This window comes from Columba livia, chromosome 2 (genome assembly GCF_036013475.1).
Source record: "Columba livia isolate bColLiv1 breed racing homer chromosome 2, bColLiv1.pat.W.v2, whole genome shotgun sequence".
Taxonomy (NCBI): Eukaryota; Metazoa; Chordata; class Aves; order Columbiformes; family Columbidae; genus Columba; species Columba livia.
The window spans coordinates 17,574,744-17,602,257 of record NC_088603.1 but is presented as its reverse complement, the minus strand read 5'-3'; the positions used below and the strand labels follow the sequence as shown (position 1 = coordinate 17,602,257).

Genomic DNA, 27,514 nt, shown 5'->3' with positions numbered 1-27,514 from the left:
TGTTCTCAGACCTGCCACACAACCAACATGACGCGGGACAGAGCCAGCGGCCTGAACCGTCAAAGGCTGTTAAGGATACTGCACTGTACAAGTTATTTGACATGTATTAAGTAATGCTTGCTCCTTCTCTCTACTTCTGTAACACATGGCAAGGCACTGTATTAGGTAAGTATTCTATATCACTTCTGATGTAAACACAATCCAATGAAAGCAGGTATAAATGAATTCTGTTAGGCTGTATTTCTAAGACTAAAATTAAGTAGGAATGAGTTAATACACTATCTTTTCCTTAATGAAGAAGAAACAGTAGCAACCAGGATGCAAACTTTTCAGGAGATGGGGAGAGGAAGAGTATGTCCACCACAGGTTGGGATTAAACCGCATTAGCACAGCTATGTGGGAAGCTTTCAGGACTCCTACACATAATTCACATAGTTCTAGATGGTGAAACTTACTGAATTCACTGCAGCAACTTTCCAAAAGATACTCTAGAAGACAACTAACAATACTTTGCTAGCAGCAAGACCAGATTTTTTTTCCCTGCTTTTACTTATTATCATAGCAAGTTCTACAGTAAACCTGAAAGCAGAGGAACCCGTTTAGAGGGAAGATGCTACTATACTTTTTATAGATTCCTTCTGCTCCCTTACATGTGCCAGAGATAAATGAAAGGCTCACGGGTACCCAGGTGCTTGCCACATAAAAAGGGGAGATCCAGCGCAGGAAAGCAGAACTAAGGCTGGAGTTTCAGTGAAAGATAACATTGCAACACCATAAGAAGAGATGGGAGTTGCAGCAGATTCCAACAACATCTTTGTGAGAAGCACAGTACTCCCACAAGGCACTCAGGAAAAGACTAAGAAGTTGCCACTTAGAAAACATACTTGTGACCATTTCCTATCAGGAGCTGGGATGTCTTATAAATATTTATAAAAACACAAATAAGCACGTTCATTAATCTGCTTTCTCTGCACCCAGTATTGACTTTCATATTGTACTCTCAAAAACTTACAGCTCTGACACCTGCTTAATCTAAAATTTAAACTCCAAATGGCATGCTACTATACAGAAAATATTTTATCACAAACACAAAAGCGCCATACTAGTTCAGGTTCAAGGTCCACCTAACACAGTATCCTGTCTCTAATAAGACTGTTAGTGGATACCTAAAGAAGAGAACAGAACAAAGTAAACATAGGGCAACCCTTCCTTGATGTACTTCACCAGCTGACGGCAATCTGCAGCTCTGGGACTTCCTCTGGCTCCTTTTAAGTGTATACATGTAAATATAGACACATTCACATTAAAGTCCGAAGCTACTCTGAGCCTGAAATAATTTAAATCAACTTTTCATCATTTAGGCTACTGCTTTACTCCTCCTCATTCTGAGGAATGAACAGGCACAGTTGAAACTGAGAAGTCTCACTGATTCATTCCCTAGTTCCATGAGATTAAATCCTAAAACTTAAGTTACCTGTTGCGTTAAAACAGCTTTTAGAAGCTACATGCAATCACTCATTCTGAATACAAAAAAACCCTCACTCAATCCAAACAGCAATATCAAACAAAATACTAATATGAATTGTAAATGAGATTAGAAATTTGATCATCCACATCAATTAGAGCAAACAACACTTTCAGTCAGTGAATAACCTAGTTGTAATTTAAGATCTTTCTGTAAATATGGCCAAGACATAAACATCTCTCCATAAAAGGGAGCTGAAGGATGATGATAATACCTCATAACAAAATTCTAACTACTATATTTTAAAATCAACACCTACAAAAGAGAAGTTTAACAAAAAATACCTCATTAAAATTGGGTTGTTGATCTAAGTAAACTTAAAATAAGAACTCTAACCTCATCTAAAAAAAAAAACTAACTGTAAAAAAAATAATAATAATAATGCTGAATTCAAGTACTGAAGATCATCATGAGGTCTAAAGATGCCGGTCACCGCTGTCCAGACTATTCAGCCTTCTTCAAAAGAAAAAACTCCAAAGATCACTGAAATCTATTGCCCCTGAAGTTCTTCTACAGTTTATTTAGAGGGAGGAAAAGGCAAAGATGTGGTGGGCTGTTTATGAAATCAAATCAAAAGTTCTGAAAATGTAGAAAGGCAGTTTGTTATAAACACAGGTTAAATAAAACAAACCTAGAAATTCAGAAGTGAAAGCACAAAAGTCGCATGCAAAGGCGTCTACTGCTCTTCCGAGCTCCTACATCAAATATCATCATTTACATTCTTCACATGCAATATACCAAATTAATAATGCTATTTATTGCTCAACACAGACTAAACATGGGCGTTAACAAAATCGGTAAGGAGCTGGTTCCACAGGTGAATTAAGTTATTCTCAGCCAATTCGTAACAATACCTCATGGTACCGATAACCTACAAATTAAAGTTTACAGGTCTCCCGAGTCCGGCTGCATAGTCTGAATGTCACTTCGTGGTTTAGTCACATCCACTGCTTGCTGAAAACGGGCTCTCCTCGGCTCCTCCCGCCAGGTTTAAACGAGGCACAGCGGACACCAGCCCGACCGAACTGGCCGCTCCCCGCCGTGGACTCCCCGGAGCCCGGGCAGGGCTGCGCCCCGGGCCTGCCTCCCGCGGGCGCGGATCCAGACCTGCCCCCGCGGTACCGCCGCGGCTGCCGGTGCCCGCGGGAGCCGCCTCAGCCCGAGGGAACCCCCGGGCTGGCAGCGGGCCCGGCCCCGCGGGGGTCCCCTTGCCCAGGCACCTCGCTCATGCCCGGGGGGCTCACCCGGGCGGCGGCCGGCCGGGGGGCGGGGGCCATCTTGGAACCGGCGACCCGCGTAGGGGGCGCGGACCCCCCACTACGACCCGGGGCCGAGCCCCCACAGCCCGGCACCTGCCTCACTCGCCGGCCGAGCCCCCGCGGTCCCGCCGGCACAGCACAACCCGGCACAGCACGACCCGCCGCGCCCCTCGGCGCCCCCCGCCCCGATCCCGGGGAACGCGAGGCCCCCGACAGCGCGCGGACCCCGCGCACAGCACTGCCCCGAGGAGGCGCCTGCGCGCCGCAGGGCTGCGGCTCCTACCTGCGGCCGGGCCTCCCAGGTGGCGGCGGGCGCGCCTCAGCCTCCCTTTACCCGCGGAGCCGCACGCCCCGACTCCCCATCGCCGCCGCCGCCGCCGCGCTGGGCCGGGCCAGGCGCGCCGGGCCCCTCCTACAGGGGCGGGGCTCCGCGGCGTGCGGGGCCCAACGGCCACTCGCCCAACACGAGCCCGCCCCCCGCCCCGTGCACAGACATACGCCGAGGAATGGCTTGCGTCCCATTGGCTACAGGCGGGAGGACCGCGCAAAGCGGAGCGCCGATTGGCCGCGGGGGAAGGCGGCGGCCCGCCCCGCGGGGGTCGCGTGACGCCAGGTGGCGGGGCGGCCGCGGCGCTGTGCTGTGCCGTGCTCGCTGTCCCCGCTGCCCGCGCTGTGCTCGCTGTCCCCGGGACGGTGGGTCCGTGGCTGTCGCGCTGCGGGACCCCTCGTGCGCCTGCGTGGTTTTGTCTTCTCGCAGTTGGGAGCTGGGGAATTTCTGCAGCGTGGCAAGAACTGGGGCTGGGGGAGTCCGCGGGGAGTGTGCGCCGGGACCCCAGGGCCAGTAGCCCGTCACGCCGCGTGGCAAGAGTCCCGCCCGGGGAGATGGGCCGGGCTGCCCCACGCGTGGCTCTCCTGCGGTCTGAGCCCTCCTTGGCCCACCCTGACGTGGGACCTGCCGGTGCTATGCGACCCGGGGGACACCGTGTTGTTCCGGGGGGCAGCGGGAGCGGCGTGTTCGGCGCTGGGTCCTGGCCTCCTGCTGTACGGGGCTCCGATGCCACACACAGAGACAATGATGTTCTCAGATTTGCCGGCGGTGAGCTCAGGAGAGCGGCGGGGCGGCCATCGGTAGGGGCTGGGGGATGGACAGGGCTGGGTGGCTGCACCAGAGCGGGCGACAGCCGACCTGTGCGTGAAAAGATGAGACTTTATTAATTAAATGAATCTACTCTTAATAGGATTATTTTTCACATAATAAAATACACCAAGGATTCTTCAGTGTTCTCCAAGTGAAGGAAAACTCTGGTATTATAACTGCGTGTGTTTGCAGCAGCAGGGCGGTCTGGTGTCCACAAAACGCAGCGGTCAGTGCGCTGGACAGTCAGCTTGCAGAAGTGCAACCCAGATCTTCACCAGCCTCTGCTGGTATTGGTTCTCAGCTAACCTCAAAATATGTCATTACAGGTGGTTTTGGACAGCTTTAATTCTCCTGTACTTAGTGGGGATTTTCTGCATTGTCTTCAAGTAGCATTTCAAGTGAAGTGTTTAATGGTAACAAAATGCTTTGAGATAAATAAGCAGTTACAGGAGACCATTTGTTTTCTTACAATTTCTTGGCGCAGATCTTTTATTAACAGACACTTATAGTTGTGTAGTGTATATCGCAACTAATCTCCTTCAAACTTCTCTGACATTTGTTCCTGTTCAACTTAAAACATTTTTGGCACACTGCAGGATCACATTATTCCATTGTGTTGTCAATCATTTTTGGTTTAGATCAGCAAATCGTTAACAATTACTTCCTTCATATCTTCAAAGACTTGGGCTGTGATCCTTCCTTTTGTGATCCATCAGCAGCTGAAACATTCCAGAAAGGAAACTAGTTGAATGTATGTGGTTGGTTTTTGAATAAATTATTCTCAAAGACAGTAATTACAATGCCTAGAGGTGCTAGACACCTCAAAAGGTAGCCAAGTTTCTGGATTAATAGATCTTTTTTTTCATTTTTTGAGATAATATTTTAAATATTCATCTCACTTCTCTTTTAAATATCTCACAAGAGTAAACAAATATCCAGCTAATAATTTCCTTCTTTTTATGCTGAGTACCACCCAAGTACTTTTTAATATCTTAAGCCTTAACCTCATTAATTAATTAGAAAAAAACACTCTGACTTCTGATACTTTATAGGCAAACTTTTAGTTGAGGCCAGGCTGTTGTAGGAGAAACTTCAGTTCCGTAGGATGAAAGTGCTGACAGATCCTAAGCAACAAAACTCCAAAACAAGGCTTCCAGCCAGAAAGATGAATTGCTATTGTACCCATCCAAGTATTACCCTTCTTTTCCTATTGTCGGGTTTGGCAAGAGCGAGTTGAGCCCTCCGTTGGTTTTGAAAAAGAGCATATTCTCCACAAACCCAAAACACAGCAACTCCTGTAAACTGAACACTCCTGTGTGGCAGCAGATGAGATGAAATGGAGAGAACGAAGAACTCTCCACAGGCTGGTGCTTTTTCCAAACCCCAAGGAGACAACCATCAACAGAGGACATTGTCCCGCAGGACTTTCATTGAGAACTAAGTATGCCAATGCTGTTAAATCAATTTGAGTCTGATAGTCTAAGAGCCAGACGAGCAAAAGACAGCTGGAGAGTTACATTCAGGTAGGTTAGATGTCCATCTCCCTTTAATTTCCTTTGAGGGGTTTCTCTGGTGAAAAGGGACTGGAAGAAATTACACTTAAGAAGCTACTGTGACACACTAGTCCCCAAAATACTTTAAACATGACTGGTGTGGTTGGGAGGTTTTTTCCTCTTTTGCTGGCATTGTTGGAAATCTGCAAAAGCAGCATCCTACACCTCCCTTGGGGGATGCAGCAGCAGGAAGACACCTCAGCTGGTACCACATCAGCAGACCCCCGTGGGCCCACAGGATCTTCCTGGTTGCCTCTGGAGATCTAGCCGATCACAACGTGTTGACACATCTCTCTTCAGTTGCTAGGTTGTTGCTACGTAGCAGCTAAAACATATTAAATGCGTTCCTAAAGTTATTTTTCCATGCAGGCAATTGCTCTGTCTGGCACAAAGTTGTTGCATGATCGCTAATGGGGAATGAAACCGAGCCAGTTTCTCTTCAAAATGTGGCCAGCCCTATGGGACAATTTGAGAACTGCTTCAAATATGTTTAGTCGTGTGTGTGTAGAAACTGCTTTGGTGTTCTTCACCTCCTGACACTGACACTTTTGCTGTGCATAGCTGAGATTCTTGCATAATTTAACAGAGCCATCTCAGGTGTCTCCCACTCTGTTCTGAGCAGCCGAGCTGTGTTCTCTGGATTTTGGCACGCAGCTTGCATCACATTACATTTACAGAAGAGTTTACCAGACTTGCTTATTTAGAAAACTCCCTAGAGAACTGGGAATTTTTTTTCAAACACATATATTTGAATGCCTCCCAAAATATTTACAACAGCTGCCTCTGTTTTTTATTTCCTTGATTTTAGTCTGATATGAGTACAATCATTATTATTCATTGTTCTGTCTCAAATTCCAGCATTGTTGGTGCAAGTGAAATAAATAGTCATAGATATTTTTTTACTTTTTTCCTGATGCTTGATGGGTTTTTTGTGTTACTGTTTCATCTCCATAGTGTTCCAGCAGACAGGCTCGTGGCCGCCACGAGGGACCGGCTGAATGGAAGTGGAACCAGAGGAAAAGCTGTTTCAGTCATTGCAAACTGAGGATACTGGAAAAGATGTAAAAATTGATTCATTTATTAAAATCATATTTATTTTGTTTTCTCCCTCTTTCCTATGATAATTACAAAACCTTCTGAAACTTGTTGTTCAGCAAAACTCTTAAGTATATCTAGGCAGAGTAGATTAATTACGCAAGTGATTTTATTGGAAGAACATGCATATTCATGTGTACACATTGTTTGCCTGGTCTTGCTATTACAGATGCAACCTGTAGTAAAATCCTAGTTTGTTAAAGCAAAGGAGTATTCTAGGGACTCCAGATTTCTCACTGATACAGTAGAAATCTGTCATGTTTGTGTAGGGCACACGGAGCTTGAATACATTAATATGAATAAATACAAAAAGTTAAAGATTATTTTTCATCTATTTAGGTTGTTTTCCTGAGGAAAAAGTGCTTGTGATATTTTGATGTTCATGAGCAATCTGTCTGTGAGCCCCCCTTAGCACTTTCTGAAATTTTCTAGCTGCATTTAAGGTAATTCTGTCTTTCTTCTTTCATTATATTTACAAAAATCTCAAAATACATGAGGCTTTTTCCCTTCAGCTTATAAACTTCTGTTGTCTATGTAGAGTTCTCAGAATTTTTCTGTGAGACCACCTTTACGATTTTCTGGTACATGAGAAATTGTTCTCAGGATCCAGCTATCATAAAGGTGTAGACAGACATCTTCAGGTCTGACCTTTTTATTCCTCTACATGCTCAATGTAGAGGCCATGCCATGGCTGTTTTTGCTGTGCATAAGCTATTTTGAATATTCAAACAGTTTTGATAAATAACCAAGCTCAAATTTGTCCCTTCACCAAATATCTCTCGCTCTTCTTGCTCAGTCTTATGGTTTTCCTTACTGCAAACCACACAGATATCCTTTCTGCCATTCATACCACCAACTTCTCACTTACTAAGTAGAAACCAAATAAAGTTGATTGAGCAGAAATGCAACAACTTGTCACGCAACAATTTACTTGTTAGATGGATATTTCAAATTCTGTTTTCTTTTGAATTCTTTCCTGGATGTCTTTCTCATGATCTTGCTTCCAAACCATAACAGATAAGCTGTTCTGTACTTTTTATGCTCTTTTATCCAGTTTCATGCTACTGAGATATATATATATATATATATACATATATATATATATAAAAACTTGTCCAGTCATCAGGCTACAGTCTAGCTTGCTGAACTTTGCAATACAGCCGTTGATGCTCCTCCATCCCACTTGAGAAGTTCTGTTGCAGCCTTCTCTGACTTGAAGTCTTCCTGTTCTGAAAAGCTGATTATATTAATTATGAATGGTATTTCAGGTTTTGATGGTGGCAGTTCTCCCCTCCATGTGATTAAAAAGTTTTTCATACAATTCCGCACTGTATAATCAGTGTCTGACCATTCCTTGTTTTTATTTCTAGAATCTCACATATTAATGATTTATTAATTCTGGTTTGCAGTTAAAACTATTTCATTATTGACATGCAGACATCAAACATCTCAGAGTTTTGCTGCCACCTCCTGATCCCTGGCACACCTACTGATATCTTATTTAATCTTGTTTAATGGTTTGGATTTGCTTAATTAAGCCACCAAACTACACTGAACCAAAAGCAGACATATCCTTTCTGCTTCTTAATATTCATATTGTATTTTAATATAGTGTTTGAAGAGGAGAAAAACACGTACAGTTGAAACTAAGAACAAAAAATTAGTGTTTGCAATACTTGTACACAAAGGTGTACTTGTGAGTTAAATGCTGATGTTAAAGCTTCTTACAAAACAACTTGAGGATTGCTGGGGAAGTTGTGAAAGAATTAAAAACGTAATGAATGTGAAGTATGGGATGTATCATCCCTAATTAGGCTTCCACTTTATTTTGCTGAACTCCTGGGAGGGTGAACTGTTCGCATCACAAGGCAGTTAAGATGTCACTACTTTCTTTATCTTTCCTGGCAGTTACAGAAAACTATTATTAAAGAATTTGGATGTGGCTGCAAGCCAAGAACGTGCTGCTTTGTGAGCATGATCCTGCATGAGCTTTTTAGTCTTCCACTCCCAGACGAAGGAGAACACTGATGCTCAGATCAGTCAGAAACTGGAGAGAGTGATCCTCCAGTCTCACGTGTTCTTGAATGGCAGACAGAAGTGTAAAGGATAGAACTTGGTTGGATAAGCAGCTAGCATTTCATTTCAATTTGCTGTCTGATTACCTGATCTCATTTCCCTACATTTTCTCCCCTAAACCCTGTCTAATCCCCGCCTGCAGCTGGGAAGCAGAGTGCAGAACACCTGTGCAAACCACAGCCATGGCGAAAGGCGCAACCCGCTGCTCCTTTCCCTTGGGGCAGTGCGTGGCTGTAGAACGGAAAACAGATCACCCTTTGGCAGCATCTTAAGGTAGCATCATGTACAGTCACAAGTACCGAGTTTGATCTTTAGCAAATGCATTAGAAAAGAGGCAACTGCTCAGGTACAGACACAACACCAAGATTAACAGGAAATATGCAACTACAATCTCACCAGAGTACATCACCTGATAATGAAGAGGGAGCCAGATGTATTTTTTCACAAACTGGCTTACACTTGTGGCATGTTCTGAATTTAAAACTTCTCTAATACATCAGTGAGACTATTCTAACAGGAAAATGCGGTAACTGATGCTGAGTGCCTCTGGCAGTCTATTCCAGGGGAAAGAGGTCTGCTTTGGACATAGCCTTGCCCTCCCAATTCACAAATGTCTTGTGTATGTGTCTGCAAACTGGGCAATGTCGGAACTGGGGAGATGGTAGCCCAGAAGAGACAAATGTTGTCAGCCCTGTGGACGTTTCTCTAATTAAACACAGTTACAGCAACTATTAACGTCTGAGAGGCACCACCAGCACTTGTGTGTTTAGTGAGCAGTAGAGAGGATCTTTCTAGGCTGAAAAATTAGTGTCTGTTACTGATAAGATGCTCATTATCAGTCCAACTGTTATCAGTCATTGTTAAGCATGCTCCTTCTCTATCAGATTGTTAAACGAATGTTTACTAGGGTTGCCTGACAAAAATGGAGAGCCATGTACTCCTCTATGTAACAGGAAAGACACTAGAAATTAATATAAATTTTCCTCCAGGACCTAGCAAGATCTACGCTTTCCTCTTACACCTAGCAAGGTGTGGTCAAGCCTATCTTTAATATCAGGATTGCACCCAGGTATGTTGCAGTCAGTCTTTACCAATCAGCCACAACAGCACAAGCTTTAGAGCTTCCTGACACATGCCAGACACCTTAGTTGGCATCTGTGCTCATTCATTGTCTCTGGATGACTCAAGCACAGGCAAAGGCCTTGCAGGCAGTGGTGTGATAGTCTCAGATTTACCTCATCCTAAGTACAAGCAGAGATGCAGCTCAGGCTGCAGCAAAGCTCACATCCAGGAAGAAGTGGATTGCAGGTGTCTGCTGCATAAATCCACTGACAAACCTGTTCTTCCCTCCTGGGTGAAACAGTTGTTGCTTCTCAGCCTTCCCAGAGCTTCTCCTCTCTGCTGAGGCACAAGCTCCTACCTCTGAAAGACCCAATATGACTGTGAGCCACTCAGGATCAGCAGAAATAGGGACCGTAAGTCTGACCAGAGCTGATGAATGCCATACTCCTTCTTCACGCTTCCCTCGTGCCAGCTCTGGAGAAGGCTGAATTAGGAGCTCTGCTCTTTCTGCAAATGGAAGATCAGTTCCTTCTTAACATGAGTGAGAGAAAGGCAAGTGTCTGCTGCTCAGACTTGGCATTTTGCCTGAGTGGTGGTCTTTCCAAGGTAACTTCTTTACTTCTCTAGACTGGATAACACACTGTGGTTCTTCCGTTTCTATTTTCGGGTAGCTCATCTAGGATGAATTGTAAGCAGGCTGGCTGTGCTTGCTGCCTGCCAGCACAAGGCAGGCAATCTAGTGCAAAATCTCATTATCAATCTTTTATTTTCAGCTCACTTAAATTCTAGTACCATTCAGGCTTGCCAAAAGTGCTGTTCTGCCTCTATAAGGGAACTGTCTTTTCCACCTGGAGAGTACTTTTATCCCCATTTTGCTCTTTTTTTTTTTGTGCAAGTATGCGCACATATAAGGGAGAGGCGGGAGGAAGGAACAGCTCCCCTAAGAGACAAACATCCATTTCTCTCCGTAAGCTGGAAACCTATTTAAATCTGCTTGCTGGGAATCAGCCCTTCAGCTGATTCCCAACACATGTACAAGGTAGGGTGAGCAGCTCTGCCGAGATTTTAAAGAGCCCATACAGCCTGTTACACAGGGTTTGACATGTCCAACGCAAGATCCAGCTTTCTGTTCTTTGTGCCAGTCTACACTGATTCAGACTGGAAAAGTCTGTAACAATTGTCTGCATCATGTGGCTGTTTTTCTTGCCCAGCGAAAATATCAACTGAAGTGTTTAGTCTGAAATTAAATGTAGGAAGGGTACACTCTTTTTTTTCAATAGGGAAAAAAAATCAATCAGACTTTTTTATGGAGAAAGTTTGATTTGCAATTGAGCAAGGGAGTCCTACTGCACCAAAGAAAATCTACTCTCATTCGGCCAAATTTTAGGGTATTTTAAATCTCAGTTTCTGGAGACACTGCTGCTTAAGGGTTAAGATGATCCCGGAGCAAGCTTATGCCTGTCATAGTTACGGTCCTGTTGTTTGTGCATCATTCCCACAGTTCAAATAAGGCTCTCAAACCCCTCTCAGCTCCCAGCCTGGGCACGCACTCTCTGTTCAAAGCCATGACACACGCTGCAGCCCAGGATTACACGATGGAGACAGAATTTCCCAATAATGGTTGTTTCCATCTGCTACATGCTGAGCCAGAGCCAAGCAGCAAATGGAGTGCAGGGACACTTTCCTGCACTTTCAGTGGCCTCTGTGCTGGCATCGAGGCAATGTGAAGGAAGCAGCTATCTGATGCAGAGGCTGACAGAGCAAGAGCCAGATCTAAGGCCTTGATGTGGAGAACCAACAGACTATACTGGAAGTAGGAGCATGTAGGATGAAAACTGGGACTTGCAGAGAAGTCAGGGCTGGCAGGACAGGAATACTATTTTGAAACCACCAAAGGAAATGACAGCTGGTGGAGACTGAAGATCCAGAACAGGGATATTAGGGTTGTAGGCAAAAGTGGTGGTAAAGATGAATTGTAGGATGGGAAAAACAAATTGCCTGAGAAACTGAAGCACAAGAAAAGAAACTGATAGAGCAAGTTGGGATGAAGAGGGAAGGTGTACTGAGAACATGGGCTCAAGAAAGTGTTTGGCACTGGAATCCAGGGGGTAGGTGGCAGGGGCGAGTGGATGGTGTGAGGAGTCCCAGATGGGAGAGAGCTGGGCCAAGGAGTCAGGGGGGAGTTCAGCTTACCTGGGCAAGGAGAGGTGGAGTGTAGGCACAGCTGGGAGTTTGAATCTGAGGAGCTGTTTTTAGTGTATGTTGCTGAACAAAACAGATAGAGCCAACAGTTGCAACAAAACAAAAAGTAGCCAAATTATCTTCTTATTGTCAAAAGTCTGTAAGTGCATGCTCTGAGAAGACAAGAGGGAGCCCAGGACATGAGCAGCTGCTCGGCCTGAGCAGAGGATCCACCCTGGCACCACTTGCATGGGGTCAGCTGCTGCGGCTCCTCCCGGCACCGTCCGACGGCACAGGCACCACGCTGTGCCCGCTCCACCGGCTCTGCCAGGGACACGGGAGCCCACGGTGGGAAGGTTTGCTGACAGAGGGGGTTTCTGGAAGTGTCACTGTCGCTGGCATGGCAAGGTGATGAAGTCACCTGCTACGTGTGCATCTTTTCCAGGGTGGATCCTCTAGATCAGTGTGATTTTTACTTGCTCTCTGTTTGCCACGATTTGGTGGTCAGGCTGTTGTCTGCGTTCTGATGCCAGATATTAGGCAGAGAAGGCTTGGCCATCTTGAGTAACAACATGGTTTTTATCGATTTTAATCTACCAATAATAATCATCATAGCAAAGTAAAAATGGTGGAATTTGCTGTGACTGAAACGTGTCACAGGCCACAGCACTGATCAAATGAGCAGCAGATAATGATTATTATGCTTAGCGTTGCTTTATTGGGTAGACTCTTGTGCTTAGTTTGGAAATAGTTCCTAATCTTCCTCCTCTGACCAATGCATATGGCCATGACTGAGTGCTCAGGCTGGACTGATCCTCTTACTCCGGATTGTGTTTAACAAAAACTCCAGCTGTCTCCAGGTTTTCTGTGTGCAGAAGGTTATTAAGACACACAGCCTTTGGCATCCCTGATGCTGATCTTCATTAGTGTCTGCAACAACATGTCACCATTCGGGTTGAGCCAGTCTACTGTCATTTAAGATCAACCAGATACTGATACCATCAGCATTTAAAAGTCTCTTGTATGTGGTGTTTTGTAGACCGTGAACAAATACATTCAATAAGGCTGGTGCTAACATAGAGCTTTGTGGGAATCACTCTCCTGGAACTCTAGGGGTGGATTTGTGGCCCACAGCTTCATGAAAATGTTTACCGCAGAGTAACACCCCAGTTGCCATTGATACTCCTTGAGGGAGGATGACTGAAGTATGTCAGATGGTACACAGGGTTACTTTGAGCTGAAGTCAGCTACATGTTTCTTGTTCTCTTGACAGTCCTTTTTGACATACTTAGTGATTGTGATGGTGCCGATGTTTTGTTCAGCAGGCAATCTGGCAAAATGTCACTCATGAGACCTGACCAGGGCGTGCCAGGATGGTTCCTGCCATGTCAGGCTGGTGTGCAGACAGATGGACAGTGCTAATGTTTCTTATCTAGTTTCTGTAGCAATTACAGCATTACATTGTCAAACCTGCATATTAAGCTAGGTTAAAACTATCCCCTAATTTCAGTTTGTGATTCTTGAGATCTCTTTTTTTCCTGGTAGAACCTAGTGCTATGTATCACCTTGTATGTCCAAAGCACAGTTTCTGCATCCTTGGCTACAGCTACCTGAGGGTGTCTGCAAATCAAATTCTAGGTTATCAAGTCAGCACCCAAAATGAGGGATATGAAATTAAAGACTTACACAATAAGAACTCCCCTGCTGGAAGTGTCTAACAGAAGCAGAGCAGACTCCAGTCCTCCAGGGACAGCATTCTGCTATCTTAATTGTAAAGCAATCCTGTTTCTTCATGCAGTCAGCTGTGTCATTCACTTTCAGAAACAATGGGAACAAGGGTCTGGCAGACAACAGATGGTTTCGGTTCAGAAACTGATCCATACCCACAGCAGGACTGAAAAACAAATACGCAATGTTGTAAGAAAAAACTATGCTAAAAGTTAAAATTACAAAATTGGCTTTGCCAAGTTTTAATGACTAGTTGTGCAACATTAATATTGTTTGAATGTATATTTTCCTGAATACAGATACATTTTATGCTCTACCTGTTTGTCAGCTCACATTCTCTATCATCCTGGGGGGTGGTGAGAAAAAATTACGGGAGATAGGAAAAGCAGGAAAGTTAATTTTGACTTGTCCATGCAGGCAGCTGGAGCATGCCAGCGTTACTACTTCACTGCCATTTAGAATACAAAAGCCTGACAGAAAGGCTTAAAGGACATTTTTGCAAAGGAACTCCTGGAAGCAGCTATGTTAAGATAAGGGTAAGACTACATGTACACTGTTTCATAAGAAAAGTTACAGTCCTCTACATGACAATGATGCACCACTAAAATATTACTTGGTTTTATAAAAAAAGATTGAAAGGTAAACTTAACGTAAGTTGACCAGACTTTCCTTCAACTTGATAATTCACATGTAATTCTGGAAAGACCAGATATGATCTTGCCACAAATAATATGGTGGTTTCTCTTACGGAACAGACCAGAGAGCGAGAGGTGGAACTCTCTGGGTTGTTGATGCTGCACATGTGACAGCACTTTGCATGCAGCCAGTGTCACAGTGTGTGCAGATGGCCTCTAATATATTCTGCTTAAGATACTATCTTGGGGAGCTTTTTGCACTGATCTGGTGGGAGCTCAGAACCACTCTCCTCTCTGGGACACTTGCCAGAGAGAGCATCAGTACTGGAGTGTTATGAAGCAGGCAAGTAAAATGCAAAAATATTGAGGGAAAACTTGTGGATCAAGTATGCTACTTACTAAACCTGTTTGTCTTTCTAGACATCAGCCAAGGCTTTCCTATAAAAACCAAAACAGCTTGTGTGTGCTTTGTAATGTTTTTCCTCTCAGAATCGGGCTGGCAGTGCCTCTTTAATGTGCAGCACTGTGAACTTAAAAGAAATCTCATTATCAGCCTTCCTAGCCTTAAGCACTTCATCAAGTATTCCATGATTGCTGGCTTGCAGATGCTGCAGTTAAGGTGCTGGGTGGTGGGGTTTGCTTGTGTTCCCTTAGGTCCTTTTCTTGCTTATGTGTGTGGTTATAAACATCTTACCCCTGAGAAAAGACATGAAAGCAATCATATAGACATTAATTAGATGCCATTTGATTTATTTATTTATTTATTTCAAATTCTGGAGTCACAAAGCATAACTTTTAGTTACCTGGTTTTGTTCTGAGAGTAGTAATTTCTTCTTCAGGCATATATCAACATGATCAGAAATATGTATTATTTCTTGTCCTGAATTCTCGATTTCCCCCAGCCAACTTTTAATAAATAAGGAAACATTTAGGCCTGAATCAAAGAGTTTTGCACCCTTGAGTAACAGTTCCAGTTCCGCTGTTGTGGGTCTCGGCACTGTGCATTTATCATGTATTGTTCACTGAGATCCTCAAGATAGAGATCAAAAACTTATAGTTCATTGCAGTCCATTTTTTACCTTCTAAATTAAAGACAGAAAACTTAAATGTAGTCATATCCAGCTGGCTAGGTATGTAACTTCTTTCCTACCCCAAATAGCTGGTACAACAAAACCATATCACTTAATTTGAACTACATCCAGATAATATTACATGCTCACGTTGTATATTCACCATTAAGGAGAAGACTCCTTTTTGCAAACAGTTTTGCAAATTCCACGCCTGTGACTTTACACCAGCTGTTGGTGTGGTATTTTGGGTAGGTGGCTTTCATCAAAGTAGACGCTAGTAATGATCCATCGGTGTCAGAAACAGCTGCAAGTTGCTGAGACCTAGGGTTATCAGACAGAGGCTCCACTGCAGCCAGGATTCACTGGTTGCATTACTCTGGACTTCAAAACTACCTCTTGCAGTTCCATTCCCATCTGCATGCAGACGATTATTGCAGAGTGCAGCAGTATGTGGAATGGCTGCGCTCCGCAACTGCAAAACCTCCTCTGTGTTGAAGCTTTTGAAATGGGTGAGTGGAGGAGGAGGGTTTTGCAGAGACTTCTGAAGGTATCCTAATGACTTTTAGCCTTTGATGTGCTCGGATTAACCAGATTCAGTTTCTCCTTACATACAAAATATTATAAGGTTTTCTAGTGTCTAGTTTGTTTCCTTTTCCGTGTCTTTATAGTTTTCTTTTCTTCATGTTTAGTTTCTAAAGAATCAAGGCTTAGATGTCTGTGTCTTCCCAATAATTCGTGGATTTGTTAGCAAGTTTCGACCAGAGTTGACACAGTTCTCAAAGATAAGTCTGAATTTACTCAGAGGTAAGTTCAATTTGTGAAAGCAGGTGGCTGATAAAGGAAATAAATCAAAATTGGCAACCCCACACCAAAAAAATACAAGAGCTCAGCTATTATCAGATGTCAGTGAATCTGTTCAGGGGAGCAAAGTCTGTCAGCGCCCAAACCATCATAAAAGCTTCCATCAGAATTTTACATGGATGGAAAACAGAGAAATCACAGTACAGATCCTTAGTGCAGAGAGTGTTGTACTATGGTCATATTTTTGTCCAGCATGAAAGCAGAGATCATAGAATCACAGAATAGTTCGGGTTGGAAGGGACCTTCAAAGGTCATCTAGTCCAACCCCTCAATGGGCCATTGAATATGACATGTGCGCCCTCCCTTCCTTTCTGTCCTGCACTGTCCCAATGTTCCCCAAGCTGCACACCTGGAACTTCATTCCTGTCTCCCAAGTTATCCACCAGAAGTTCACAGAATCAGATTTGAATTTTGTGTGTTTGCCATCCAAATCAGCAATTCAACTACACAATGCCTGCTCTCCTAGACATACATTGTAGAAAAGCTGTCAGGATCATACACCATTTGCTATTTTAATTTGATTGCAAATGTTCCTGCAGTTACCTAAGGCTGTCTGCATCTCTTTCACACTTGTTCTCATTTGCTTTTCCAGCCTGTATTCTTATCAAGAACACATTTGTCTGAATTAGTGGTGCACTCATCCTGTGACCATAAATTCACATTCTCACTAATTTAATCCTTACCTTAAACTAAAAGTTCCTGTTTCTCATAAATATTCTAAAACTACTTGGTTTTCTAAGCTTTATGCCTTTCTAGAAATATAACTCTGGATTTTGACAAGTGGCTTTTGGCATCTTTAGGACATAATGGTCTGGATGTCATAAAACCTGAATGAAGAATATTTACAGCGATATTTTGCTGTTAGAAATTGCTACTATTAACAATTCCAGACTGCCAAAGGTTAGGGATTAATCTGAAGAAAGAGCTGCGTCTTGGCAGGGTAGGCTTGGTGAACGCCATACAAATTACTCAGTTTTAAGCTGCTTTAGTGATCAGAGACTAAACTGCTGGGCTCAGAGAGAGAAGTGGTAGTCACTCAGTGCGCACAGTGTTCTCCTCAGTTTCTCATTTTGCAAATGTTACAAGAGTGGATCTAGAATGCTGGAAAGGTGTTGACCGGTAAACGGATGATTGTGTAAGGGCTGGCTACCCTGGTCACAGTTGTCTGTCTGAGAATGGCCAACATTTAAAGCCATATAAAGGCATCTCGGTGAGTGTTTGAATTTTCAAGGCATTGAGCAGCAGCATCTCTCACCCGTGAAGAAAGAGCAAGAACACCAATAGTGGCTGTTTCCAGGTACAGAGCCATACTTTTATGGAACATAAGGGCCAATCAACAATTTCCCAATTCTTATTATTTTTTTGTATGGATATAGCTTGAAAGCCTGACCTTTCCATGGCTGAAAATGAGCTTAAATTATACTTTCTGCCAGTCTCAAAACTGTGTAATTCTGAAAGTGCTGTCAGTGACCACTTACCTTTTCCCCATCAGCAAACAAAACTGCCACTATCTTATCTTGTGGCACGTGTGTTGGTCATTGACTGTGGGCACAGTGGCCACAGACCCTCTGATGCCTTTCTCCCAGCCAGGGTCACTTTTGCTCCATCCCGGTCTTGTGTCAGCTCTGCTACGTCACCATCTTTGGCTTCTCATCTCAACCTTCCTCGCTTGTCCCACGGCCTCTGTCACTGCTCTGTCTCTGTCACTCTTGACACTGCTCTCCTTTCTTCTCTCCCTCTCCAGCCTGTCCCTTCCTTGGGTGACCAGTTCTTGTGTGTTGCCCCAGACCAGCAACAGGATCCAAAGGGGCAGGGGAGAAATGAGCTGAAGAGAAGCACCTTGGTCAGCCCCAGTAGACTAGCACAGAATCACTGAAGGTGGGATCTTTGAAACACCAAGATGTGAAGCTCTGTCAAGACCAAACTGATCTTGCTCAGGTCTGTAAGTCGGGCAGACTGAGGTGGATTTCCAGAGTAGCTAAAGCACTCCTCCTGCCAAATGTCATGCTTTTCCTCCAAAGTATGGGGCCTTTGGGACCGTCTAAAGAAGAGGTTGCCATTCTTTGTAATGTGAGGGAAACAGCACATTTTTTCTTGTTGAAGAGCAAAACTATTTTGGCTGAAATTTTTATACACTCAGTCTGAGACAATTCTTGATCCACGCACACATGCGTCACACGTATCCAGCCTTAGGCGGACACCTGCTGTGGAAAATGTGAGTCCTGGCGGCTCAAGTCTGACAATGGCATCAGCAATGGAAAATACGGTCTAATAGTGGGAATTATCAGCAGCATTTAACAGGTGAGTTTTCCCAACACCACCCTAAATTGTCCCTCCACTGAAATGTTTTTAAAAGATTCAACAAACTTTTTTGTCCTTTGCAGCAATTTTCCTCTTAAAAACTTTTGGCATGCACTAGTTCATATAAAATAATGATTTGCGGAAACAGAGGAAGTTAAAATCCCACCCATCCTTTTCTCTCCTGGCTTATTTATTTTCCATGCAAAATTAATGAGTTTCCTGCAACAGGGCTAGATCCGCTTACACATTGTGCAGATAAGTTAATATTTATTTCCTTTTCCAAAGGCGAGCAGACACTTTCGCGTTCCCTGTTTTTTAAAAGTGGAGATCAGCGTACAGTATGTCAAATGACACTAAAATCAACCATCCTAGATTATAAAATGCTAGTTCTACACTGCCTACTGCTGTTAAGCAGACTGATAAATCAGGCTAAGCGATATTGCTGGATGCCGACATGGAAGCTTAATTTAACTGGCTTAATTTATTTTACCAGCAAGTACTTTGGAAAGAACACATCTGCTTCTTTAAAGGACTTCCCTTAGTTTAGTGCCTGTCTCGTGTCAGGCTCAACTGCTGTGTTCAGTGAAGCTCACGGAGACCAGTTTCCTACGGAGTTCTCTCCCACGTCTTGCTTACCCTCCCAGTTCCTTCCTGCATCCCGGTGCCATCGCTCCTTCCTGCGGCATCCCTGGGCTGCCAGGGGTCCCTGCGGCAGAGCGGAGGCTCCTGCCCCTCTGCAGCTGGGGAGACTGAGCCCCCTCCCCTGCAGGCGCCGTGCCTTTGCTCTGCTCTCTGGGGACGCCGGGCACACATCCCACCCACGTACAACTGCCAGGTCTCACTTCTGGACTTGCTCTGTCACACGCCAGTAAGTGGACAAATGGTGGGTGGCAGGAGGGAGGCTGGGGAAGAGACACGACAGGCAGATGGTGTGAACGTACACGCTACATTTCCTAGGGAAATCAGGACAAACGGAGCTCTTTACTGATAGGGCACCATGTAAGAGAATTATATACAAGAAATGCTGTGTGTCACTTGGTTCAAGAGCCAACGGATATTTATATCGTTATTTAACCTCCCCTTCTTCCAGGGTCAACCTCAGTGCATCACTTACAGCTCCTTCTTCTCTCTCTCTGGTCAGGTCCCCCATAATAACCCAGAAGAGGAAAATCCCTTTTTTTCTTTTTCCTTCACATATGAGTTTAAATTTTCTGTTTTAAAAGGTGAACTGGACAAGCAATATGAAAAAGCCACAGCTGTCCCAGGCCGCTGAGTTTCTAACTCCCTGCTGCTGGAAGTGTGAATCGGGGCAGCGCAGCAGCAGTCGGTGGAGCTGTGCCAGTGTAAACGAGGGGAACTATTCCAACCATGTGTGCAAACTCCACCAGAGATTTACTCACCTTCTGAAACCAAAGAACTGAAAGTTCATTCCCATTTCACTTATCTGCCAAGGCTGAAGTTCAGTAATTCATTCTTTCAGCATAATAAATAATGAAACAGCTATAACAGGGAAGCAGGGAAGGCTTTGATTAGGCATTTTATAGCAAGTACAAGAAAAACATTGAATCCTGTGCTCAGGAACTGGCAGCTACAAGAAGCAGGAATGTCTTGGTTCAAACATGTCCGTTTGAAAAAGAAACCTGGAGAGTTCCTTTCCTGTGACTTTACAGGCAGTACAATAACCCTGGCATGTCAGTAAGGGAGCTGTCATAGATATAGTTTTCATTGTCTGTGCTCCCACTGCCACAGATAAAGAATAAATGAGCCTCTGACTCACAGTGCCAGAGCAACTTGTCCCTTATCTGACACCCCAGTCTCAGCTAGAATCAATTTTTCAAGACACATGCTAACTGCAATTGAGAATTTCAGAGCACATAGCAGGCAGGCAGTGTTACTACTACATTACCTGTGTAACTCATACTTCAGAAGCCTGTGTTTGAAAAGCAGACCTGCTGTTCTGAGAAGTATGATAGTGACTGTTGCATTATATAGCCTCATAGAGAGCATCCTGCGTGTTCAAAGGGTTGCCTGGATCTCAGCCCTTCCACTCCATTAGAGGCAGTGGGAATTTTGGAGCTGGTACTTTGCACCTCTCTGAAAAAGGGGCCTCCTCCCACAGAAACAACAAGCAAAGGGAAATCAGAACAACTCATTTCCCACTTGCCATTTTTAAAAGAAAACAAAGCACAGATGATTGCAGAAGTTCAAAGAGAGGATTGTAAAGTCTTTTAGAAGTGCCCTGAGGCTCCCAGGAAGGATAAGGTCTGAAGGGACTCACAGTTTTATGAAGTCAGGCAGGGACTAAAAAAGATGAAAGCCTGTGGTGCCCTCCTTTTCTCTTTTCCATACTCATCAGTAGCACATGATTGAGAACTAATGGAGCGGCTTAAGAATGCTGGTGCTGCTGCTGAGAAGATACGGGTCGGGAGAGAATTTCTCACTGAGAAAGTCAACATGTCTTTTACAGGAAATACACCATCCAAATTCTGGATATGCAACAGTGATCCATGAAGGAGGTTATAAGTATTTTCCCCATAAAGAGTCATTTTGATTTTTCACCCTTAATTGCAGTCTTTATAGAGATAAGTTCTCAGGCATTTTATTTGTCATATTTGAAAGTTGCAAATGAATGCCAACGTGACTTAGAAACGCTATTTGTTCGTTTTACACCTGGCCTCAGCCTTGGCTTTTAGTAACCTGAAAATTTTGATTATCAGTTCTTGAAACTGAGTTACAATGGGCTTTGAGGGTTTGACACACTGCAGCACCGCAGCTGCAGAGCCCACAGGAACAGGAGTGGGGCACAGTCAGTGAAAAGTCACCTCTTAGATCAGGGGTTTGTGAACTCTGGTCGCAAAAGACCTGTTTATATTTTAATGGGAAAAATGTCTTTTGGTTTGAGATTACACTCCCAGATAAGTGTCTGACTTGTGTACTACAGACTCTGGCTCCATTGTGTTTCCTCTCCTTCTAACCATGTCACTCTCAGACTTGAACTGACTTACTTTCAAAAAGAGAGATGGAATTTGCTCCCTTCCCACATAATTTTGTAACCTACTAACTTAGGTTCATTGGAACCATTGATACAATTCTTTTCATCTGAGAAGAGAATTAAAGTGGTCTCTTATTTCCAGAGCAGGACCCCTAACTGTTATGCAAACAGTACAAAGTCCATTTTGAAATAAAAGTGACTGTGGTTGCTGCTCTCTTAGATGGGAAGAAGACACAGAGCTGCTCAGCTCAGCAAGGTGGCTGTATCCGTGGACAAATGTGGCAATAGAAGTTTGGATACAAATGATGCCCAGGTGCCTATAAACTCAGGCACATAAACAGGGCTTTTTGCAATCGTTCTGGGATGAGGCAGCACATATTATCCCAGGGTTTGCTTCAGGCAAACCCTGTAGAGTTTTTTCTTGGACCTCTCCCACTGAGGCTGTCCTGCCTTGCAGGTCATGTGCCTGAGCATCTTCTCTGCCACCACAAACAAAACCGAGTAGTTCTGGCCTCAACCATAACAAGGCCTTTCTCTCCAACTTCCCTCTGTTGTCCTCTACTGCATGCCAAAGCTCCAGGCTGGATGCCCAGTCTGGTATGACCACCTCATGATAGCAGTGCAGGCAGCAACTCTTTCCACATTTCCCACCACCAGACTTAGAGACTTCTCCGAAAAAGATGTTAACATTCATTCCCCTTAGAACAGTCTCTAGGAAGAAGGACCCAGAGAGTCTTTTTGTCCCTGAAAGGACAAACCTGAAAGTACCTTATGGGAATAGAAAATAACTGAAAGCAGTAGCTCCACCTCTGCATGGGATTTCTGGCATCAAAAGCTTCCCTGGGTCCTCTGAATGGTGGAGGTTAGGCTCTTGCGCATTTGTGCCCTTGATCTTTAATAGACAAGCAGGAAAAGGCGTTTTCAAATGAGAACTTGTGAAGTTTCTCTTCCTTTCTAGATCTGTGGCAAAGTATACCAAGAAAGGTTTTATCTTCTGGTCTGTAAGAAAAATATTCATAAAGGTATATGATGAGATTATTATGGTGTGGAGACTGGCAGTTTTATAGCTGTAAAACATTGTCAAGTGAGAGCTAAAAGAGGACTTCAGTGTGAAATATGAAACTGATTTGGCATTCCTTGTGTCCTCAGGTTCCCTTAGATATCTTCTATACTTACCATCACAGATTCATCCCATAAGAACAGAAAAAACAAAGTTTAGGTGGAAATCATGCAAATGGAAAGAAAATTATTGCACAGAAATGATCATGAAAAGAGAAGACCCTCTTCCTTTCAGTTGTTGCTTCTCCAAAGATGTTCCTGTAGAAGTAAAATGCTTTTAATAGAAATTTGGTAATTGCCAATATCCCTTGAAGGTATTTTCCACTAGCTTCAAAGTTAACTAGTAAACTAAAGACTTGTACTTGTCATGAGCTGACATTTGTCATGACCTCATTTGTCACTAACAGGCTGGAGCTCTATCAAAAGTTGTTCCAGCATGGCTACACACTGAGCTGCAAGAGCCCTTATAACCAGCCAGGGAAGATGCAGAGTCCTGGCAGGTCACTGAAGCCAGGTTCTGGTTCAGCCTTTCACCCCCCTGCTTCCCTGGCGGGGTGCAGGGCAGGACACCACCCCTGCCGTGGGAAGACATGTCCCCCTCTTTCTGTCTACCTTTGCCATTTCCATAACGGTCACACTCATCATCAGAACATTCTTCATCAGAAGTTTGCCACATCCTCTAAACACCAGACTTCTCATTTGTAAAAAAAGGAAATGAAATACCAGTGGAATTGGCCTTTTTTGAAAACAAAACCAGGGCTTACACGAAGCAGGAGCTAAATGGGACTCAGCTAACACATGGCCCTTACACAGGCTCCTGCACTGCACCATGTTTTGTTGCTGGTGCAGTTGCAGGCTCTATGTAACACTGAACAAAAGGTGATGGGCAGCTTTGCCAGCAGGGAGTCTGCTCTACATGCTTAGAAACAGACAGAAATATTTCGCTTTCCTAGCCACCGTAATAGTTTTTCCTGATGTGAGGAACGAAGAGAAAATAAGTTCTGCAAATACTGACGACTTCCTCCTTGAATTCCCATTGCCATTTTGCCCAACTTCCGCTTTCCTTTTCTCATGCATCATTTTGGTGGCACAGAGCACACCTTAACCAGAAGGTAAATATCAGACAAGAAACTGGCTACCTCAGGGTTCACGTCTATACCACTGTTGCTTCAGATTTATTCTGTGGTGGGACACAAGAGATGAGGTTTGCAACACGGGATGGATTTGGTCTCACGGCAGGGAACTTTTGTGTGACAGCTGGGAGGTGTGTGAACCCCCCAGGCAGTCAGAGCACGGCCCCGCAGCAAGCGCAGCCCCTTCCTGCAGAGCAGGCTGCTCTGTTACCTGACACACCACACACTGCTGAGCAGGAGACCCATCCAGTTTTGCAAGAGAGATACTACAGAAGTGGAAGTTTGTGGCTTAGCTGCAAAAGTCTGTAAAGAAGGAATTTCATGCATGTGGGACACAACTGGGCAGATCTGTGACAACAGGATGAGGACACAGCACTGCTTGACTACCTTGGGAATAAAATTTGTGTCTGTATGAGCTACTATGGAAAACATGAAATATGAAGGAAGAGCTCTCTGCGAGGTGAATGATGTCTTCCAATGTACATCTCTGCCAAGGACAGCAATGTTCAGATTTGCATGAGCAACAATTGTTCCAAACCAGCCATGGCACTGAGGAATCCAGGCTGGGACCAGAGCGTCTCAGAAGCCCCCGTCCCCCCTAGAGCTGTGCTGCCTGCAGGAGGAAAGCCTGAACCTGCAAGAAAGCTCATGTGTGAACCCTCTGTAGGCCTTGAGAGCAACCACATGGCAGTGGTTGAACTCACCATCCCGGTAGCCAGAGGCTGTGCTGAGGACAGATGCAGCAAGTCTGGCATATTCTGGGCACGTGAGTGCAGACTGATGGGGCCCATGCTGTGGCCATTTGCCCGTGATTTCCTCTCCTCTGGTGGGCTCCCCCAATGGTGCTTGTAGCTAAACCTGCAATGTAAGCTCTACAAGTAAAATGTTTCCTAATGTGATTGGTATGATCACTATTGTGTTTACCTCCTGATGAGCTGCCCCTGTAAACTGTAGGTTGTGCTCTTGCAGCTGTTCTCACAGCTGCTGCTGCGTGGCTTCCCGCATCAGGGGAGGAAGGGGGAGATGCTGCTGGTTTGTTGGAGCAGCTCTGCTGATAGCTCCTTCTCTCTCCTGTCCACCCAAATTACTGCATTGTGTCCCCTGACTTTGGTGCTGATAAGGATTCGAGGGGTGTCACACAGGTCCTTGAGAAAGCCAGAGAACACGTCACTGAGGATGATGCTGAGTTAGCCAAGTTTTTATTTTTGTTTGTTCAGTGGAAGAAATAACAAATATATCTATGGACAGAATCAGAAAAGACAAAATATTACACGTAGAAAAATCTCAAATGCAAAAAAAATGCTGGACCTATAGAAAGACTTTTCCTTTGAGCAATACACACAAGATACTGCAGTCAGGCTGTCTGCAGATTGAAAACCTGATTTGAATCCCACTTCTTCACTGTCATCAATCATCTGGAGGAATGAAGCAGCAAGTGGCTGAAGCAACGACTAGGCTGTGAAAGGATTTTAGGTGCCTGCACGTGCAGGTAGGCATCCATCAGGACTTTTAAAAGCTCCCATGAAACAGGGACCAATTCCATTGAGCTGCTGAACACCTTTAGGATTACGGCCATGAGTGATCCTAAAGGCATATGCAGCATTACAGGAACTGAATTCTAAAAGGCAAACATTGAAAATGTGTTTGCTCTGATCCCAGAAAGAGCAAGGCAAGTGTCAAATCAGGAAGACCAGAAGAACCCCAGACAGCAAAGGAATCTACAGGGCGAGAGGGATGCGCTGCTACTTCTGCCAGGCAGGAGCATTTTGCACAGGTTGCCACTGCCCTCATATTTTCCTCAAAGTCACCATTTGCTTATTATAAACATTCTTAAATGACATGTGTAGTTCAGGAGAGCAGAAGCAGGTGTACTTTCAGGAAGAATTTGTAGCTTGAGAGGTTTCTGAATTCCTGAATTCTTCCCTGAGTTGCTACAAATGCAGGTTTTGCCAGTCAACCAATGACAGTACTGCCACAAGGATATTTCTCTCACTTCTTAACAGGTGGTCACTGGCAAGTTACATCATTAAGCCGTCTTCTGTGTGCTTTAACATGATAAATGAAAGAGTAGTGATTTTTATTTTACAATGTTTTGCTTGAATGAGAATCACAATTATGGATATACAAAAAAAATATGCTGTATTTTACTGCCCCCAAAGTCTGATTCTGTGCAACCCCCTCGCCCCATGGGGGTTACCTGCATGGAGGTTTTTGATCGCTGTGTGTGCTGAATCACTCTTTGGAGGTGCCAGATCTGTCCATCGACTCTAGAGGGAAGCAAAGTCAAGCCGGCTTCCAAGTTAGCCCTCTCACTTAGATGCCTATAATGAGGTGGGCTGAATGCGAGCCCTACTGTAAACTGTAGGCTTCAGTTACTGCTTCTGCTTAAAGGACACTGAAATTCTGCCCCCACTGGAGCGTCCTCAGCTAAACATCTTGCAACATAATGAGGGGTGAAAAATCAAAAAAAATGTTTAAGACACTCATGAACATAAGCTCAAAGGTCGAGAGAGGTTCTCCTTCCCCTCTACTCCGCCCTGGTGAGACCACATCTGGAATATTGTGTCCAGTTCTGGGCCCCTCAGTTCCAGAAGGACAGGGAACTGCTGGAGAGGGTCCAGTGCAGGGCAACGAAGATGATTAAGGGAGTGGAGCACCTCCCTTATGAGGAAAGGCTGAGGGAGCTGGGTCCCTTTAGTTTGAAGAAGACTGAGGGGTGACCTCATTAATATTTATAAATATGTAAAGGGTGAGTGCCATGAGGATGGAGCCAGGCTCTTCTCGGTGGCAACCAATGATAGGACAAGGGGCAATGGGTACAAACTGGAACACAAGAGGTTCCACTTAAATATGAGAAGAAACTTCTTCCCAGTGAGGGTAACAGAGCACTGGAACAGGCTGCCCAGGGAGGTTGTGGAGTCTCCTTCTCTGGAGACATTTAAAATCCACCTGGATGCCTTCCTGTGTAACCTCATCTGGGTGTTCTGCTCCGGCAGGGGGATTGGACTAGATGATCTTTCGAGGTCTCTTCCAATCCCTAACATTCTGTGTGATTCTGTGAAACAAAAAACATACGCTCCGCTGCAGTTGTTTAAAACAAAAAGTGCCGGAGACGCCTGGGTGGTTGCGCAGGTGCTGTCGCTGCGGGCCGTGCTGCCGCTGCGGCTGTCGCTGCGGGCCGTGCTGCCCCTGCGGCTGTCGCTGCGGGCCGCGTTGCCGGCGGGCGGGCTCAGGGCCGACCCGGGCCGCAGCGCCAGGCGGGGGCGGCAGCGCGGGGCCTGGCGGGAAGGCGGCGGGAGCGTCGCGCCCCCTGCTGGCGGCAGGGAGCAGGCGCGCAGCCCGCGCTGTCCCGCGGAGGCGCCTCCGGAACGGCGGGACTCGCAAACCGGAGTTACGCGTTGGTTGTTGTGTCCCAACGCGCCTGCTCGTGTGTTCCTCTCCAAATTGTGTTGAATGCGAAGATTCGCCTTTCGGAGTACCTTATCTGCATTAGTTTCTTTACAAATGTACTTTTAAAACATGAAATGCTGGAGGCAGCAGAAACATATTGCAAGTGACAAAATAATTGAATCTCCTTGCTTGATTGCAGATAAACTGTAAATCAGATTTTATCTGTTCTTAGCGAAGTAGAAATAATGGGGATGCACAAGCTCCTAAAAATAACAGAATAGCTAAAATGTCTGCATTTCTAGAGCAAATGTAGCCCTTTGGGAAAGTGCAAGAAATACCATCTGTGTTTCTGAAACTCTGAAGTTAATTTATTGCAGACATCTCTCTATTTACTGTAAATGGACATATTTTGTGTTGCAAAACAACATGTTGCAGTGATGAAAAATAACCGAAATC

General features: G+C 44.7%; 1 protein-coding gene and 1 long non-coding RNA gene across 14 annotated transcripts in view; one reads left to right on the top strand and one right to left on the bottom strand.

Annotated features, from left to right (window-relative positions):
• The window catches only part of MPP7 (MAGUK p55 scaffold protein 7), a 149,649-nt gene extending 146,437 nt beyond the window's left edge, over positions 1-3,212 (bottom strand). For 7 of the 13 annotated variants that reach the window (XM_065050661.1, XM_065050662.1, XM_065050660.1 and 4 more), the window contains exon 1: positions 3,068-3,212. The gene's annotated coding sequence lies outside the window, so the exon portion shown is untranslated. The remainder of the gene's footprint in view (positions 1-3,067) is intronic. The other 6 variants (XM_065050668.1, XM_065050667.1, XM_065050669.1 and 3 more) reach the window with 4 other exon arrangements.
• An 84-nt stretch (positions 3,213-3,296) lies between these two features.
• On the top strand, positions 3,297-6,577 carry LOC135578417 (uncharacterized). Its single transcript, XR_010469968.1, has 2 exons — positions 3,297-5,445; positions 6,430-6,577. It is a non-coding gene; the product is annotated as an uncharacterized LOC135578417 (long non-coding RNA).
• The last annotated feature ends 20,937 nt before the right edge of the window (positions 6,578-27,514 follow it).